The 17,381-nt window shown below is 41.3% G+C and overlaps 1 protein-coding gene across 1 annotated transcript in view; it reads right to left on the bottom strand.

Moving 5' to 3' along the window:
- Nucleotides 1-17,381, bottom strand: part of ttbk1a (tau tubulin kinase 1a) — a 63,113-nt gene that overhangs the window by 3,074 nt on the left and 42,658 nt on the right. The gene's annotated exons all lie outside the window — the stretch shown is intronic.

Raw genomic sequence — 17,381 nt, forward strand, 5'->3', positions numbered from 1 at the left:
ATCCAATCCCTGCTGACAAGAGGCGGGGCTGACACATAGACAAACAACCACACACATTCACACTCAAAGAGGTGGTATTCTGCTTTTTCCCTCTCCTTTATTGATTTATATCCCTTTTTTGTGCATGTAACAGGTTCGCAAAGTGAAAAAGCCCAAAGGGAGTTCCCATCTCACAGAAAACTCTGCTCTGAACTCTGAAAACAGCTCGTTTGTAGTCCAGCCGCTTCCCAAAGCTAAATACGCCTCATATAACGCTCGCCAAGCGGCCACTCTGACACGCCCTCAAAAACGCTGGTGGAAAAACAGTGAGCTGCAGCACACACCTCTCATCTCCCTTCCAAACACTAGCTATCCTAAGTGGCTAGTAGTCCTTAACTAGGAACTGCGCATGTGCAACTCCCAACAAAGATCATTTAGAGACAAGATGTATCACTAAAGGAAGGAAACGAAGCCTTCAACACAAAAGAGGAGCTGCAGCAATGTGCAGTATGAAAAAAAGATGGTGTTTTTTGAAAATTAAACCATGTAAACCTGCTCTGGTACAACCTCTAAATAAGATGATGAACCTGAAAATGAGCATAATACCACCTCTTTAAGGGCAATTTAGAGTCACCAGTTAACCTATGGTGCTTCGTTTAATCCATATAACTATATAGCACGCTGTTTCGCACGGATATTTATTACTGTCGCACATCGCGCTTCCGCTGTGTGACCACGACGTGATTATGATGCTGCTGTTTGCAAAGTGGAGGAAGAGAGAGAAAATAGCGAGGGGCGAAGAAGAAAGTGTCCAAAATCTGGGAAGCAAAAGTACTTCTTAAACGATCTATAGAAACTTTGAGTACTAAAATCATCGTTAGCTGCAGCCCTACATGGTATTAATATGATATTAGTTAAAAAGTCGGAAGGGACAGCTTTGTTTGGGGGTGAAGGTAGTGAAAGCAGTGTTTTCCATAATTAGCCTATAATTTGGATAATTATCAATGCTGCAACCAAGGTTTTCTACCAACAATGTGTTGTAGCGTGTGACACTTTTCAGACTTAATAAACCACACAAACCCGTTGAAACACGTGCTAGCTAGCTACCTAGTTACAGAACAAGTGAACGATGACCCGTTTCTTGCAGTACCAACAACTTTATTTTTAAACCATAGTGAGTTATGACAAAAAAGAAAATAAGTTGTGTGTTGATGTTTTAGAGGAGGCTAACATGTGTAGCACTCTTCAGTGCTTCAGCTAACCTTTCCCACACAAAAAAACCAGCAGGAACTGATGTATTTGCCCCCAAAACCATTTTAATGTCATTTTGGTTGTACACAAGCTTTTCAAGATTGTCTAGATTACATACATTGATATAAAAGGCACAAAAAATGCATTGCAGAGTTTATCCTTAGACAGCACGCAGTCTGATATCAGGTGATTTTCAAGTGTTTCCCTTCATAAATATTTAACATACAGCCTGTACATACATACTAAACCCCGCTAATTATCATGCTATTAGAGATTAACTGCAAACTTAATTACTTTCTACATTTCTGTATATATGTACACAGTTATCATTTGGATTTACAAAAAGTTTAAAATACATGCTTTACCTGTAAATTATACAAGCAGTACTGTACAATCATATAATGCTAGAAAAAAAAAAACGCTTACATGTATTATACTGTACACGTGAAAGACACTCACGGATCATCACACCGAAATAACGCTGTGAGCTCTTCAAACCTCTTTACCTCGACAACAGAAACTCTGCTGTTATTGCAAAAACTTTGAAGGAACATTCAGACAATTTATGAAACACTCTTTGTTATTTTGTCGTCCTCAGAGTCAGATGTGGACTGTGCGGCCAACAGGAAGCAGTGGGGTGAACGGTTAGCTTAGCTCCATCAACTGAGAAAACAATTCTACTTCCCAACAACTCCAAAGCTATCTGATTTATTTTTCAATAAACAGACAGAAAAAGAAAAAATGACCGACTGACTGATACCAGCTTCCCTTCTGCGTGCCCTTTAAAGAAAACCATAGAGCCTAGCTTAGCAGAGACAATTAGCATGTTAACAAATACTGGCCCGGCTAAATTAAAGCTAACATTTAAATAAAATCCACCTTCCAACAACCTCAAGTCAGTCTGATTTACATGTTGTGTCTTGTTTATTTAAGTGTGGAAATAGAAATAAATACAAATGACAAATTGCGTTGTTAGCTGCAGTTAGCATTGGAGCTATCTGTTAACCAACAACCGCTGGGAGCAGCATCTCCTGAACAACAGTGGGGTTTTTGGTTTGAGCTCTGTCCTAAATCTACTAACCCAGCTGACTGCAGGGTGGACTGTTGACTAGCTTGTTAGGATAGGTAGGAGATAAGCTAGCAGTCCCCCCCACTCCCAGTCTTTGTGCTAAGCAAGGCTAAACAAGTCCTGGTCCTCTCTCTGTGCTGGACACACGGAGACGAGGGTGATTTCCATCTTCTCTGGGAAAATGACTTCAGGCTTAAAAAGGATTTCTTAAAATATCTGAATGTTCCTTTGAGAATCAACTATTAGTGACACACAATGAGCGTGTTAACAAACTGGTGAAAGTGACTTACAGTCTAAACAAAACTAACATGGAGACGAGTGTTCACACAATGCAGTTTTGTTCTCTCTGCAGACACATTTATCTGTATAATATCACCCTGTTATTCCATAAAGATCAGCGCTAACACATCAAATACACAAATAAATGTATGTTTGGGAGGAGCATTATACACTTTATTTATTTTTTACATTTATATAATTCTAGTGTTTATCTAGTGATTTATGAGGTATAAATGTTTTGTGGCAGACTCTGAAAAAGGTTTGCGGGACAGTTTCTACTAAATCTGCACTCATCTAGTTTTGGAGGAAAGTCTAAAGGCTTCAAATTAGGGGTGGGGGGTAAAAATCGACACAGCATAGTATCGTGATATTTTCCGTGTCAATATTGTATCGATACACAGACGTCAAGTATCGACCTTTTATTATTAGAAATTGTACATGAGAATTTAACTTTTTGGTACCAAAATAATAAAATCAGTTGCTTTTTCAGTCCAGTAGAAAAAGAGTTTTCCTTTGGGGACACAATCTGAAGTTGGAAAAAAGGTAAGAAATTCCAATATATCGCAATATGTTTAATATCGTATAGTGACATAAGTATCGTGATAATATCGTATCGTGGGGCCTCAAACTTTTGACGGCTCAGACAGGTAGCCTAACTTTTAGTCTGACCTATTTACAGTAGTACTGTTAACAAGTTGTAGGTTTAAATCAATTTAAACAAAGACAATCATATATATTTTTTAGTTTGAACAACATGAGTAGCAGCGGTTAGACACGTCACTCCAAACTAGATTAAACTGAATGTGTTCTTACAGCCATTAAGGCCTGGTAGAAAACACCATTTTTTGGCATGTTGGCAATATTATCATTTGTTAAAAAACTGTAGGAGTTATTATGATGTAAGCTTTTTCTCTCAGCACCATGTTGAGCAGCAGTCGGACAGAACACATTTTCATTTGTCAGCCTTGCAAGTCTTTAAACTTGCACAACAAATGTAAAGGATTGAAGGAACGTTTCTAAATCCTGGTCTTAAGATTATTGTTTTGGCCATAATTCCTACAGACCACAACGTATAAATGAAATTAAAGAAATGCCATTTCAGTGGTCGACTGACCTGCAAAACTGCTTTAAGTTCAGTACAAACAAGGATGGAACTCTTCAACTGTCGACTGTTTATGGTGGACAGTTTGAGTAAAAACTTTAAAGTTCCCATTGGTTTTGTTGTTGCGACACTTTACCTCTGCAATGAAGCTGTCGAATCAAATCCTATTAGAACTGAGGGGAATTATGTCCAAAACCCAGACGCATCTCATCCAACCAGCTCAAAAGTCCACGATGTTTTAAGAGCATCACGACTTCCTCCACTAACAAACAAAACACTGGAAGTATACGTCACAATAAAAGATGTGATGAAAGATTATGGATTCTGTGACTATCAAGACTGGACTGCTCTGATCCGTGAGCATCCCCTCTACTAGCGGTGGGAATTATTTACAAAAAAAATCACAGACGTTTTTCAGTCAGAGGTGTATATCCACCGTGTTTTTGTTGTAATTACAGTACAGTGCTGTTTTCAGTCATATTACAGTCAGAGGTGCGCGTCGTACAAACAGTAGATCTCATGCAAAGAGTGGTGACAGTCGGTAAACAGTCTTTTGGTACGACGTACCGTCAGTAATGCTGCAGAATAAGCACACTCAAAGCTTTCCACCGCCTGTTTTTAACTGAATGTGGCACTGCATTCACGGTGACACAGGACAAAACATCGACATGTATCAGTGACAATCTTGTACGGCAGGTGAATCATTTTGCAGGCGTGCAAAATAAAGTTAGCAGCTAGTCCACTTCATACATTCTCTAAGTGGCTGTAGTGTAATGCTATGCTAAATATAAAACAGGTAGGACGTCCTGAACTCAGCATGAACACAAACTCAGGCTGGAGCTGAAATGAGCCTCAGCACAAAAAGGGAAATCTCCTGCTTAGGCTGAGCTAATGGTAACGCCTCAAGCTTAATGAAACAGCAAGTGGTGCATATTTAATGTAGCCCTTTAACACATTGAGGAAAGCAAACGTTTGGCTTTCATTGCACAAAATGGCCGCCCTAGCTCATCTCACGTAGTGTGTACTCCGAAACGTTTTTGAACATGTTCAGGAGACACAGCTCTGACTTCGGAGAATGCTGTTGGATTGACATTCAAAGCGTGGAGCGCTGCTTTGGTACGACGTCTAACTAAACAGGGTTCCACAACTCGACGCTCCTCCACTGGTTCATTGTTCTTACGGAAAACACGTTGGAGACCGCCAACCATAAACTACCTCGAAAATGTTTGTAGGTTTTCTGCAGAAAGCCTCCATCTCTCAGGTCGGAACAAGCACTGATTTCTTCTAGATAAACTGGAGAAATGTATCTGTACACGTCAAAATCAAGACGAAGTGTTGGCACCTCTTGCTGATGTCTTTTGCTGCAATACGATGAGAGAACACTTACTGTTCTAAACGCACTTTGTTGTGACGGCTGTTTTAATTTTGTTGTAAGACATCTGATTCCGAATGAACTACATGGCGTTCAAAAGTGTGCAGACGCTACGTGGACAGTCAGTGACGGGCGAACCTTTGAAATCTGGACACTGAACAGCTAAACAGATTGTTTGAAGCTACATTTAAACAAGTTTTTGTAGTGGTAACTTTAACAGGAAGGAAGAGAAACACCCAGTGCGGTGAGCTAATCTCACTTCTAAAACAAAACAGACTGCTTCAAGAGTTGACTCATGGGAGTTTGGTGGGGTTTTTTGGTGCAGGGAGGTCACTTCATCTTCTACAGCAGCTTTGTGATCAAACTCTGGATGTCCCTCGAACTATAAATGTCTGACAAACCAGTTTTTCCACCTCGTCCGTCTGTGATACTTCAACCAAACACCGTGAACGTGTGATCAGAGCACTTCTGCACAGCTTGGTTGGTTGATGTAACAGCTGATTTACTCCTGACTGTTGGACACTCCCCCCACCTAATAAACCTCCAAAATACAATTTCTGACAATTTTCTTTTAACATTGTGTCACAGACTCTACCGGGAACTAGCACTTCCAACACGGTGACACAGTAACACAAATATCCAAAGAAGATTAAAGTCAAGGGCAAACTGGCCCGACTTCTTCAGTTCTGACTGACTGGCAGGGAAACTCAACATCAGTGGGGTCGTTTGCCAGGATCGTCGATACCGCTGGTTCGTTAGTGTTCCTGGTTGCTGTGACGACAGTCGTTACGGTCGTTAAGACTACCTGTGGCCGAGACTGAACGACCATCGTTGGTATCTTCACCTGAGGCCAATAGGTTACGTTTGTTGAGTTTCCTGGGAAGTGATGAAAGGACAGCATTGTAAGTGGGGGATAAGTGGTGGCATAGACCCCCTCCTCTGTTCAATGACGGCTTCTCCACCCTGGTGTAGATGCTTCCTTGACACCTCTTTCAAACCATCCATCTTCTCTGTCTAAAATGTGCACCTGGTGGTCCTCAAACGAGTGTCCTCTGTCCTTCAGATGTAAGTAGACTGCAGAGTCTTGACCTGAGGAGTTGGCCCTTCTGTGTTGAGCCATGCGTTTGTGTAGTTAAATAGCTGAGTTTTTCTGCCAGTCACTCAGAACTGAAGAAGTCCTTTGGATGAGGGACGAAAAGTCTTCCAGTCTCTTCAACAAGTCCAGTTGCCCTTGACTTTAACCTTCGTTGGATAACTGTGACCTGGATGACTGAGAATCTTCACAGGTAACACGAATACTTTCACTAAAACCAACAAAGAACACGTCCAACGGACGGCTCGTCTCCCGCTAATCAACACAACACTGAAACAGACATTTACTTTGCTTACGACGCAACGTTACCGACTGTAACGTTATTCTGTCTCATTGCTTGTGAAATGGAGAATATGGCGCACTGCGCTGTGAAATAAGAAAGTCCTCGCTTTGCTTATTTTTATTTCATCCCATTAATTACTTTTCATTCATATTGTTTTTTAAATCTTCCATGAGGTGGATTTTCTTCCTTCCAGGCAGAAATTCATCACAGATATATTTTATATCATCATGTTTTTCTGGCATCTTAAAACTCTTCCTTGGTGGTGAGTTCAAGGACGCTTCAAGTCTCTGCAAGTTAATGAACTGAAACCAATAACTGCCTGGAAGAAAGAAATCTAAAAATCTAATCGTAGACCACCAGGAAGTCTCTTTTTTATTGTTCATCCCACATCTCATTTATTGCATCTGCGTTTTGCATCCATATAGTGAGACCCTCGGCCCGGCCTGATCCCCCTCTCCGGTTCACTCAGTGATAAAGTGCAACAGTGATGTCCAGCGGTCAGAAAATAGGGATGGAAGAGGAAGCACAATGTAAAAAAGACGGCGATCCAAACACATGATGTCAGGAACCAGGAAAACCTCACCAGAGAGAGCTGCAGAACCGATTTCGATACACAACGAAGCTCAGAGTCTCGCTGTCACGCTCACTGTTTACACAACAGACAAAACTCGACGTGCACAGACGACCGAAAGAGCAGAAGATGATCCTTAAGTCACCTTTCCACCTCTTCAATGGGTCAGAGGCCGATAACAAATGCAGTAACCAAGGACCGAACTCGAGCCAACACGGCAGCCTAACTCTACGATCCGATGGACGGAACATAAACAAATTCTCCTGATTGCGTTTTCAGCTGACAATCGTGAATGAAAACAGGATCGACCTCGTCCTCTGGAAGACCCGATTCAACTCAAACACACCAGCACGTGTGATGATGAGACTTTATTTCTCCACGAAAACCCTCTGAAGCTTTGACTGGCTGTGCTTTCTGAAAGTGTTCTGAGCTCGTTAGCTTGAGATTATGACTTCTAATCATCTCATTATCTTTAAAGTGTCTCTAACAGTAACACAGTGTGTAACACAGTGTGTCGGCCGCCTTCTGTCTTCAAGTTGAGACGAAGACGCTCTGATGAAATGGACATGGACAGAACAGGAAGTACAGAAAGCCTGTTGTCATGAGTCCTGATCAATACTAAGCTTTAAATATCTACAGAGAACCTGTTCATTAAATCCTGATCTCAGGACAAGAACCTTAAACGAGGCTCAGAGTCTGCAGCCATGCTAGCAGCTCTGTGAGGATGTAGTTGGTTGGCTGCTGTAAGCTAAATGCTAACATTAGCATCATGCTCACAGTGACAATGCTAACATGCTGATGGTTAACAGGTATATTCTGTATGTTCTCCATCGTAGCATGTTAGCATGCTAACTAGCAGTAAACACAAAGCACAGCTTCCACACATTCAACCCGTCTCACTCCCAAGTCGTCACACATGGACACATGGTCAAGACCCGTTGGTGTCAGTTTATAACACACCGGGGGAAGCCATGTAGCGTCATTTTTGAATAATAAAATGGACTTTCAACCAAGAGACCGTTGTTCATTTCCCATGTGAAACAACAGCTCAACATTTAATGATCAAGTAATGTAAGTTGTGTAAGTGACGCTACTTAACTTAAGAAAGTTAACTGATGTACGTAATCTTTTGATCTTTTCCTAAACCTAACCAAATTGCGACATTTCACGTTAACAACCGCCGTTTCAAAATTGTGATGTTTCGCAACGTTAACAAGTACTTTCATTTTGAAAGTCTAACCAGACGTTGAGTGTTTAATTTTGCTAACTTGACCGTGGAGCCCTAAATGTTGAAAATCGACACTTAAAGGGTACCCAGGGCGTTAAAAAATTACATCAAGGGGTCTTGACCAAGCGTACATATGTGGCGAGTTTGGAATGAAAATGTGTTGAGACATTCAATGAGTCCAGTAGATGTTCGACGCCACTTTGTGAAACACTTTGTGTTAGGATGAAAATGAAGTCAAAATCTCTATAATATAATAAAACGGAAGCACCACAGCTGCTCAAACTCCACAAGCAACAATCACACGACAAACTGACAGAAGGACCAGAACTATTCTATTCTGTACTTAAACAGCTCGACCCCTCCTACACGCTTAAAGCTCCGCCTCCATTTTCAGTACCCCGACCAATCACACAAAGCTTAGTTAAAAAAAGTGTCACACTGACTGCAAAGACGCAGCTCTGTGTGCGGACTGTTACTGGCCTCTAATGCTTCTTCTAACAGAAAAATAAACAAAACTTAAACAGGAATCAGAAATTTGCAAATTGCTACATTCAACAAAATAAAAAGTCAGAAGTCGTCACACAAGTTTCTGTTTTGTTTTTTTGTGATTTACAAGTTTGTTAATTGATTTTGCAAAAATACGTCTTTGTTGTGTTCATTTGTTTGGGGTGAATGTTGGGTTGTCTACAGCGTCAATTTGTTTTCTTTCTACTCATTTTTAATATGTTTTTTTTATATTTATATAAAATTAATATTGCGATGTACTTTAATTTGTTTGTTTGTTGTGTACGTTTTGGAGTTGTGATTGTATTTAGTAAAATGTTATCATTGTCTTTTCACTCTTGCTAATCCATTATTTTTTTAACCATTGCTGTTTTTTTTGGGGAGGTGTGTGTGTGTGTGTGTGTGTGTGTGTGTGTGTGTGTGTGAAATTTTGCACTTCAGGGCCACCATACTTTCTACCCAAAGACCCAACACAGTAACAGTTTTTGTCATTAAAAGGCTGTGATTAGAGATCAAAGTGATTGATCGGTTATCACACTATCAGAAAAACCTTTCCGCAGAGAAAACTCACACTTCTCTCTTCATACACAACATTTAATGATGAAGCTGGAATCAGACCGAGACGTTTGGATCACTGGGGGTTTTGTGTTGGCGCTGTATTGCTCGGTGGGCGGGATGATCGGAGGGGAAACGCCGACTCCAAAGTCTCCGCGCATAAACGTGACCGCCGGCTCGACCTGCATTCCCCGTTTATCCTTCATTTTTCAGCAGGAAAAGCAGAAAAAAATAAATAAATGCACAAATACTGTAACAGTCTGTTAGCAGCCCCGCTCTGTTTCTTCTTCACAGGAACACGAAAGGAAATATTCAGTTTCACATTATCTCCTGCAGTTCGCCAGGTCTGTGGCGTGTGCAACTTAAGGTCTGCAGAGAGGCTTTGAGAGTTTATTGCAGTGGAAAATTTTTCCTGTCGTCAGCACTTTTCACCTCTTCTTCAGTTCCTCTGCTTGAAAAAGTAGTTGGTAGAGCTACGTGTGTGTGTGTGTGTGTGTTTACCAGCGCAGCCAGTAATATGGCTTGTTGTGTTTAATAACGTGTGGATATTATCTGGCTCTCAGTGCGCTGCGTTCATGTGTGTTTGTATATGCAGAGCCTGAAGTAAACTAGCCACCAGGGGGCCCCAAACCAGCAAATTACAAATATGAAATCAACCGTTTGTTTACTTTTTTTGTGTCTTTGTTATATAGAGAGCCTAAAAGGTATTTATGCTAGTCAACAGCGAGAGGCAGCTTATTTTTTTATCCTGTTTGAACTGAGCCATGAATCACACACGATGTTTGTCAATTTAAAAGATAATTTTGTCCGTCAAAGTCTCAGTTTGTCGTAAAACAGTAAAGTTACATGTCATTTTGTGTGAAAACAGTTCAGTGAACTACATCTCGCACAATATACGTCACCAACATGTTGGTGCGGTGATGCTAGCTTACGTTTGGTTGCTGCTAGCTATGTTCCACGCAGAAATATATCTCACCTGATTAATCCGATGACTCTCGTCCTTTTATCATCCTGTCATGTAAGCTCTTTGACGTTAGCTTCAGTAACGTTAGCTTCGGTCATTGAGAAAAAAAGTTACGACGTCACATACACAACTTTTGGGTTTGTGGTCTTTGTCATTATGTATTTTCAGTCTTATACCTCAACAGTTTTACGAGAAACCGTGACTTTCTTGACTTTAAAATGTATATTTTATAGCACAATTCAAACGGGATCAATAAATTTGTTGTCTCTCGCCGTTGACTACCGTACGTAGGTGGTCCGAAGTAAGGTGGTCCACCGGAAGGGGAGGGACTTAGGCTCTCTAGTGGACTCCTTGAAAACACAAGTTGTTGTTATGTTTGGAAAGTAAAGACAATTAAATGATTTAAGGAGATTTAGGGGAACTTTTAAAAAAAGTTTTCCTTTGGACTCTTGATTGTATTTAACCGTTTAAATACATTCAACCGTTTTGATTGTTTTTAACCGTTGTTTGATTTTATTGAGGATGAATCAAATAAATTTACAGATAATAAAATAACTGCTGCCCAGTGACAGTCCCTCAGTAGCTGATCTACACTGGGTGTAGTCTGGTTATGTGCTGGGATACCAGGGTGGGGCAGGGGGCCAAATTCTGCCCGGGGCCCTAAAAATGGTGTGACAGACCTTGCATATGTGTGTGTATATATATATATATGTGTGTTCTGAGTCCGTCTCTCAGTCCTCTCAACTGTTGTTCTTGTTCATGAGCTTGGCTAACATATGCTGCAGCTGCGTCCTCGACACGTTCAGGACCGAGTGTCTGCTCCGCGGGCTGCCCGGCGTCGGCAGGGTGCCGGCGTGCCGGCGCCGGACCGAGGCGCTGGCGGCAGTGATGTGGGCGGGGCTGCTTTCGGCCGAGCGGCTCCTCTGGATGAAGCTGCTTCCTCCGTGGGGATACTGCTCTGTCTCCAGGGTGGAGGAGGAGAAGACGTAGGAGGCCAGCCTCCTCAGCTGATTGGGTCGCGGTTGGTGCCTGTCCTCTTCCAACTGCAAACAGACCAATCAGAGAGAGGGAGGGAGGTTAACGAGCAGGAAGCGACTCTTTACACACAAAAAAAAATGCTTTAATTAATTATTTTTTCTACGGCTACGTCCCAACACTCTGATTTGACTTCCTGCCCTCGTCTCCCTTCCCTTCCCCTCCCTGACCAGACGTTAGACAGGAGAGAGCTGATTGGTGCTCTCGCACATCTAACACTTTAGCTGATTGGTCAAAGGTTTTGAGGGGAGGGGCCCCGGGAGAGAAGCTGGAGTGTTGGTGTTAATCTGGCACTCTGTCTACAGCTATCAGATACTAGTTAGAAGCTAAAAGACTTAACATGACAGTTGAGCCAATAGACTGTTAGCTGTGTGGGTTGCCAGATTGGTCAGACTAGCATCCCTCTAACTGCAAAAATGGTGATGAAAATACCCCCTCCCACCCCAAAAGGAAGCACTTTAAAAGGACACCAGCACGAACACTGCACATACTGTATCTCACTAGTCTACAACAGTCTGAGCCTGGACAACTGACAGTTTGAGCTTTTGCTTTCTCAAAAATAAATATGACCACTGGAGATGCAAAAAAGAAACAGGGAGCACAAAAGAGAGATGGATTCATCAAGCACACAAAACACAGACACACGACGGAGGCAAAAAAAAGGGAGGAAATATGTCTGAACAGAAGGAAAAGGAAGAGGAGGAACAGAAACTGAGTGAGAGAACAGAGGTAAAGGACTGTTCCTAAACTGTGCTTACCCCGAAACATCACTTTATTTCTTCTTGTGTTGTCCCAATGGCACCCTCGCTCTTTTCTCTGTCTCCTCAGGTGAGTCAAACTCGACATACTGTGTACTTTTAAAGCGATAGGTTGGGGGGCAAAGGCATCAGTAGTTATGTGGAAGGGGGGGTGGGGTGGGGGAGAATTGGAGAGGAGTAAAAAAAGAGAGTGGCAGTCCTCGATGGTTGGCGGCGGAGAGCTCAGAGTCTAGCGGTGACGGTCGACACGAAAATAAACGAAGCAGAGCTCGCTAAAATATCACTAAGAACGTGTCTGCACGTTTCAGCACGGACGAAGCCTTTGAAACGGGAAGATGTTACAGTGAAACATCAGCAGCCACCAAGTATGGAGGACCAAATCTGACTTTTTAGTAGGAAAATTAAATGAGTGCATGAATAAATCAAATGGTCACATGAATGTATAACTGAACTAAAAAAGGAGAAAGAAAAGAATCGATAAAAACCACCACACCCATGAGGAAAATCCTGTAGACGGAAAACAAAATTTAAATCCTGAAGTGAAAATAAAACGTAAAATAAATGGAGTCCACATCCACTCTCATGAAATCAGTTGTGCATATTCAGACTCCCCCAGAGATTAAAGCCTAAAGATTCTGACCTTTCCTCTAGCGCCACCATCAGGAGAACGTTTCCATAAGGAGTTTTACAGGAAATACACAAGCACACACACAAAAACATTCAAAATATCAGGACATTTCCTGATCTCTTTCCTGGTCTCTGAGGATGAACCCTGTAGATGATCCCATTTTACAGTTTCAGCTCCACCACTGTTCAGAACGGATAAATATAACTGCCCGTTCTCACTCCCAGAGCGTCAAACGTTGTCACGTCTGTTGGCGTCCGGTACCGACGCACATGGCACTCTTTAGCGCCATTGTTCAACACTAAAAGGAAAATAAAATTTTGATTAAGGATTCGGATTTTGTTTCCCGCATGAAACAAAAGTCCTCATTGATTCCCTTTAGTGATGTTACGTAAGTTAAGTAACGCTACTTATGTAAGTTACGTAAGTGGCGTTACTTAATTTACGTAATTTAAGTCATGTAAATAACGTAGTAATTTTAACCTAAACCTAAACCACTAAAGTATTTTTGGTGCCTAAACCAAACCAAACTGTGATGTTTCACAATGTTTAGTAGTTTTATTTTGAAAGTCTAAAAGGACTTTGCATATTTATTCTTGCTAACCTGACCGTGGAGCCCTAAACGTGGAAAAAAAGTGACGCCAAGCCCTGGGATGAGAACGGGTTGAATATAAATAACATCATATAAATTATAAAAAATTATTTAAATATTAAATATTAAATATTTTATTTGAGTTTTATTTACTCAGGTTTTTTTTCCTAATTAGTCAGGTTTGGTCCTCCGTAACAAAGTGCAAAAGGATGCTGTTGTTGTTTCAAAGCCCATTCATTCACCAGAACCGTTTACTGTTAAAAAGTTTACTGTTTAGACTTTAACCTTAAAAACAAGTGTTTTCAGTTCAGTTTCAGTCACAAACTTTAGTTGCTTTTTATTTTTAGTAGCTTCATCTTTAAGCTACGGAGGCTCAGAAGTCCTGAAAGGTAATTTAAAAAAATTATAATATAAAATATTATATATTTATAAAAATATTTCTGGACTTCGGGGCCTCCATATGAATATCACAAAACACTCTTAGAGCATTGATCTTTCAACCGATAGCAGCCAAACATATGTCATTTTTCTATGACGTGTGTTTGGCAATCTATTGTTTATCTGGATGTTTCTGTTGTTCGTGTGCTGTTGAGTGAAGGTGTGTGTTCATGACCAACAACATTTAGTTTCAGGTTTTTGTTTTGTTTAAAGCAGTCAGACCACAGTTTTCACTTTAATGCAAAGCTCCAGCCACCAAACATCAACAGCAGTCGAGTCTTTAACCGCATTAACCACCCAGTTCATTTTCCAGCAGTTCGTTTTGCACTCTGGCCGACAGATTCATTATCTACAGCCGAAGATGTCAACCTGGACACCCGCAGGCTAACACTGAGAGGAGGATCATCGGACACACAAATGAAACCTTCGAGCGTCATTTGATCACCAAACACACATCTAACTGTTGCACCTTGCAGGACTTCCCAAAACTGAGGCCAGTGCACCAGAGTGTCGTAGTTTCACATGTGGAAAACCCTGAATAAAACCTTAAAGGTTAACCGGCTCATTTGGCGTCTTTAAAACCCAAACTGTCCTCACAGCTCACAGCTGATGTTGTGAATATAAGATTTTAGGATTTGTCGTCTGTTGGACACAATTACAAAGTTTACTGTTAACCTAACCACCAATTTATTATTTTATAACGTCATGAAACTAAATCAACCTTAAAATAAGGAGGTAAAAACTGATTAAAATAGACTTTTTTGGCCTCGGTGAGAGAAGCTTGTGTTCAGGACGAGCTGGAGTTAATATCTGCGATAGTTCTACAGTTCAGCCAAACTGTGACAGAAAATAAGTCTTGAGGATTTACAGAAACCAAACGCTTTGGCAAAGAGCACCAACCCTGACCGAAAGACTTCTCCAAACTAGTCTTTCCTGATGCTCCCACTCCGAACCACCACTTCATAATACCCAAGGAAAGTTCAGATCAAGGGCAACTGGACTTGACGTTTTGCCTCTCAGACAGAACTGAAGAAGCCTATTGGAGTCCAGCTGCCCTTGTTTTTAACCATCCTTAGGCTTGGAAATCTATGACCTGGATGATACGTGTATTCGTACCAAACCTTTTCGGTACAGGACTTTCTAAACGGTGCACATGTGCACCAAATGCAGTCTTTAATGTTAAATATTAGATTTGTTTTGTGTGTGGAACATACGTAAATTCCGAGTTTCTACACAGACATATTAAGTGGTGGACCAAATCTCTGCCTTAAGTTTGATTTATACTCCTGCGTAGGGTCTGCGTGCGTAGCTACTCAGCCAACCAATGACAGAGCTTACGGTTCGCCTCAACTCGACGTGTAGTTACTTTTTTGAGGAGGTGCAGGTCAGGTGACGGCGTAGGCCACTGGGCTGAGGGATGCTAACGCTAACGCTCGAAGCAGAAGTATAAATTACACTTTACGGCACTACAGCGCTACACAAGGAGCCGCTTTAGGACCCTCCCTTATTGTTAAGGTCTTCTGTTTGGGAACACTTCGGTTTCCAGTGAAATACAACAACGGACAAGTCGATAAGACGACAGCAGCGGGCCGACATTTCTCAGTAGTGATCGGGTTTGTTTCTGGCAATGTGTCGAACTTGCTAACTCACTAGTGGTATCGCACGAAGGAGAACGTCACTGCAACAAGGGAGAAAACAAAAACAAGCCCAGTGCAAACGCCTTTCGGCCTTTAAACAGACTTTAGACTTAGGAAAGGTTTTATTTTTATCTGAGCAGGCCTTCAAGCTGGGATTGATGATGCTCATAGACGGAATAAAAGAATAAGAAGAATGCTGCACTGTAATCCATATTATTATATTTATTATTATATTTTATTAGCTATATGTGCTACACAGGATAGTAACACGGGTCACGTTAGTTGGTGAAGTAACGTGGAAAGCAATATAACTTTGCACCAGATAACATTAGCAACTGCTTGGCGTTAGCCGGCGAGCTAACGTGACTTTCTCTGTGTTTCTGCAGCTTTACTAATACTCACTTTCTTCTTACAGCATTTCTAAGTGAGATTTGATCCCATTGATAATAAGGAAATGAAAATTAGATTTATTAATAAGGTATTTTATTGAAAAACTACATAATGCCCATTTAACTTGAAATGGAAAGTAGTATAAATGTTAGGTTAAGTAGTTCTAACTTGAAACTCTGAGTTAGAATAATACAGGTATTGTGTTGGACTAGCTAAGACAAGTTTTCTTGTATTGATAAAGAAAAATAATGATTTGCTTTAACTCAAAGTGTGAAGATTACAACAAGTTATAAAAACAACAGCGTTGAGACTACAACACTGTAGTTTTATCAACTTTATGAACTTAGATTTGAGAGTTGAAATTAAGGCGACCTTAAAGTTGAGCTAACTTGCATTTCTCCACCTTTACTTTCCCCCCCGACGCTGAACATTTGTCACGGTTTTAGTTTTGTATTTCCTGTTTTATGTTGAAAGAGTCCTTCCCCGTGATTGATTAGTTTAGTTATCCTCCCTTTACTAGTGTATTTAGTCTGTGTGTTCCCTCGTCTCAGTGTCACTTCGTCTTCGCCCATGTGTTCCAGCCTTTCCTAGTGTTTGTTGGGTTTTTTTTGGATTTGTCCTGCTCCCTGCGGCGTTTCTTTGCTTGTTTTGGACCTCTCTCTGGTTTTGACCCTCACCTGTCAGCCTTTTAACCTCCGTTTTGTTTGATTTATTCTTTGATCTGTCTGCATTGGGCCCAGTCCCTTGTGTTCCTGCTACCACGTTTGGTGACATTGGACTTAAATCGTGAGGTGCGGTGGTTAATCCCAGACTTCGACTCACAGAATCAGCAGAAACGTGTGTGTGTGTGTGCGCAGTGTAAACCCAGGTGTCACTTTGACTCCAGAGAACATGAGAAAACACAGCAGAACAACAGAAGATGAGAACATCATCAGCATCGTGGCTACAGGCTGAATCACACAGGAGCTGCTGTTTCCCTCTCACTCCTTCAGAATAAAACAAACGTCATGGGTAAAAGCAAAGAGATGGAAAAGATTTCTGCCCCGGTGGCGAGGACACAAGGGCAGCAGCGTTCACACAGCTGGACGGTAAAAACTGTGTCACAGGCAGTCGTGGGAGAATCAAACCATCAACAGCGTCAGGCTCAAAGTGAAGCTGAAGGTGACGAGAAACTCAGGAATCTGATCAAAGGTCTAATTCTACATTCTCTTTCTCTCTGAGAGTCAGATGTTCAGTTTGATGCCACTCTCATGTCTGTACAGTAAATACGAAGCTACTGCCAGCAGCTGGTTAGCTTAGCTTAGCATTAAAGACCAGAAACGGGGAAACACTAAGTCTGGCTCTGTGCCAAGGGAAGAAAATCCACCTCCCAGCAGCTCCGTTTGTTTAACAGAGCAGATAACATTTATCATGGGAAATTCCTGATAAACACGTTCATTAGTTTTTATTAGGGAACTTTATGCTAAACTAAGCTAATCTCCACAGTTCAGACATGAAAGCGGTATCAAACTTTTCCTTTAAGTGCTGCAGCGTTTCCTAGCTTCTTTTGCTTTAATAAAAATAACAATAATAATAATGCATTTTATTTGTCAGCGCTTTTCAAGGACACTTTGAAAAACCAGGTGATACAGGAAGAGAGAAAGGAGGCCTAAAGAA

This window comes from Micropterus salmoides, unplaced genomic scaffold (assembly GCF_014851395.1).
Source record: "Micropterus salmoides isolate LMB-PRFRI ecotype aquatic unplaced genomic scaffold, ASM1485139v1 Ms_hic_scaffold_12, whole genome shotgun sequence".
Lineage (NCBI taxonomy): Eukaryota > Metazoa > Chordata > Actinopteri > Centrarchiformes > Centrarchidae > Micropterus > Micropterus salmoides.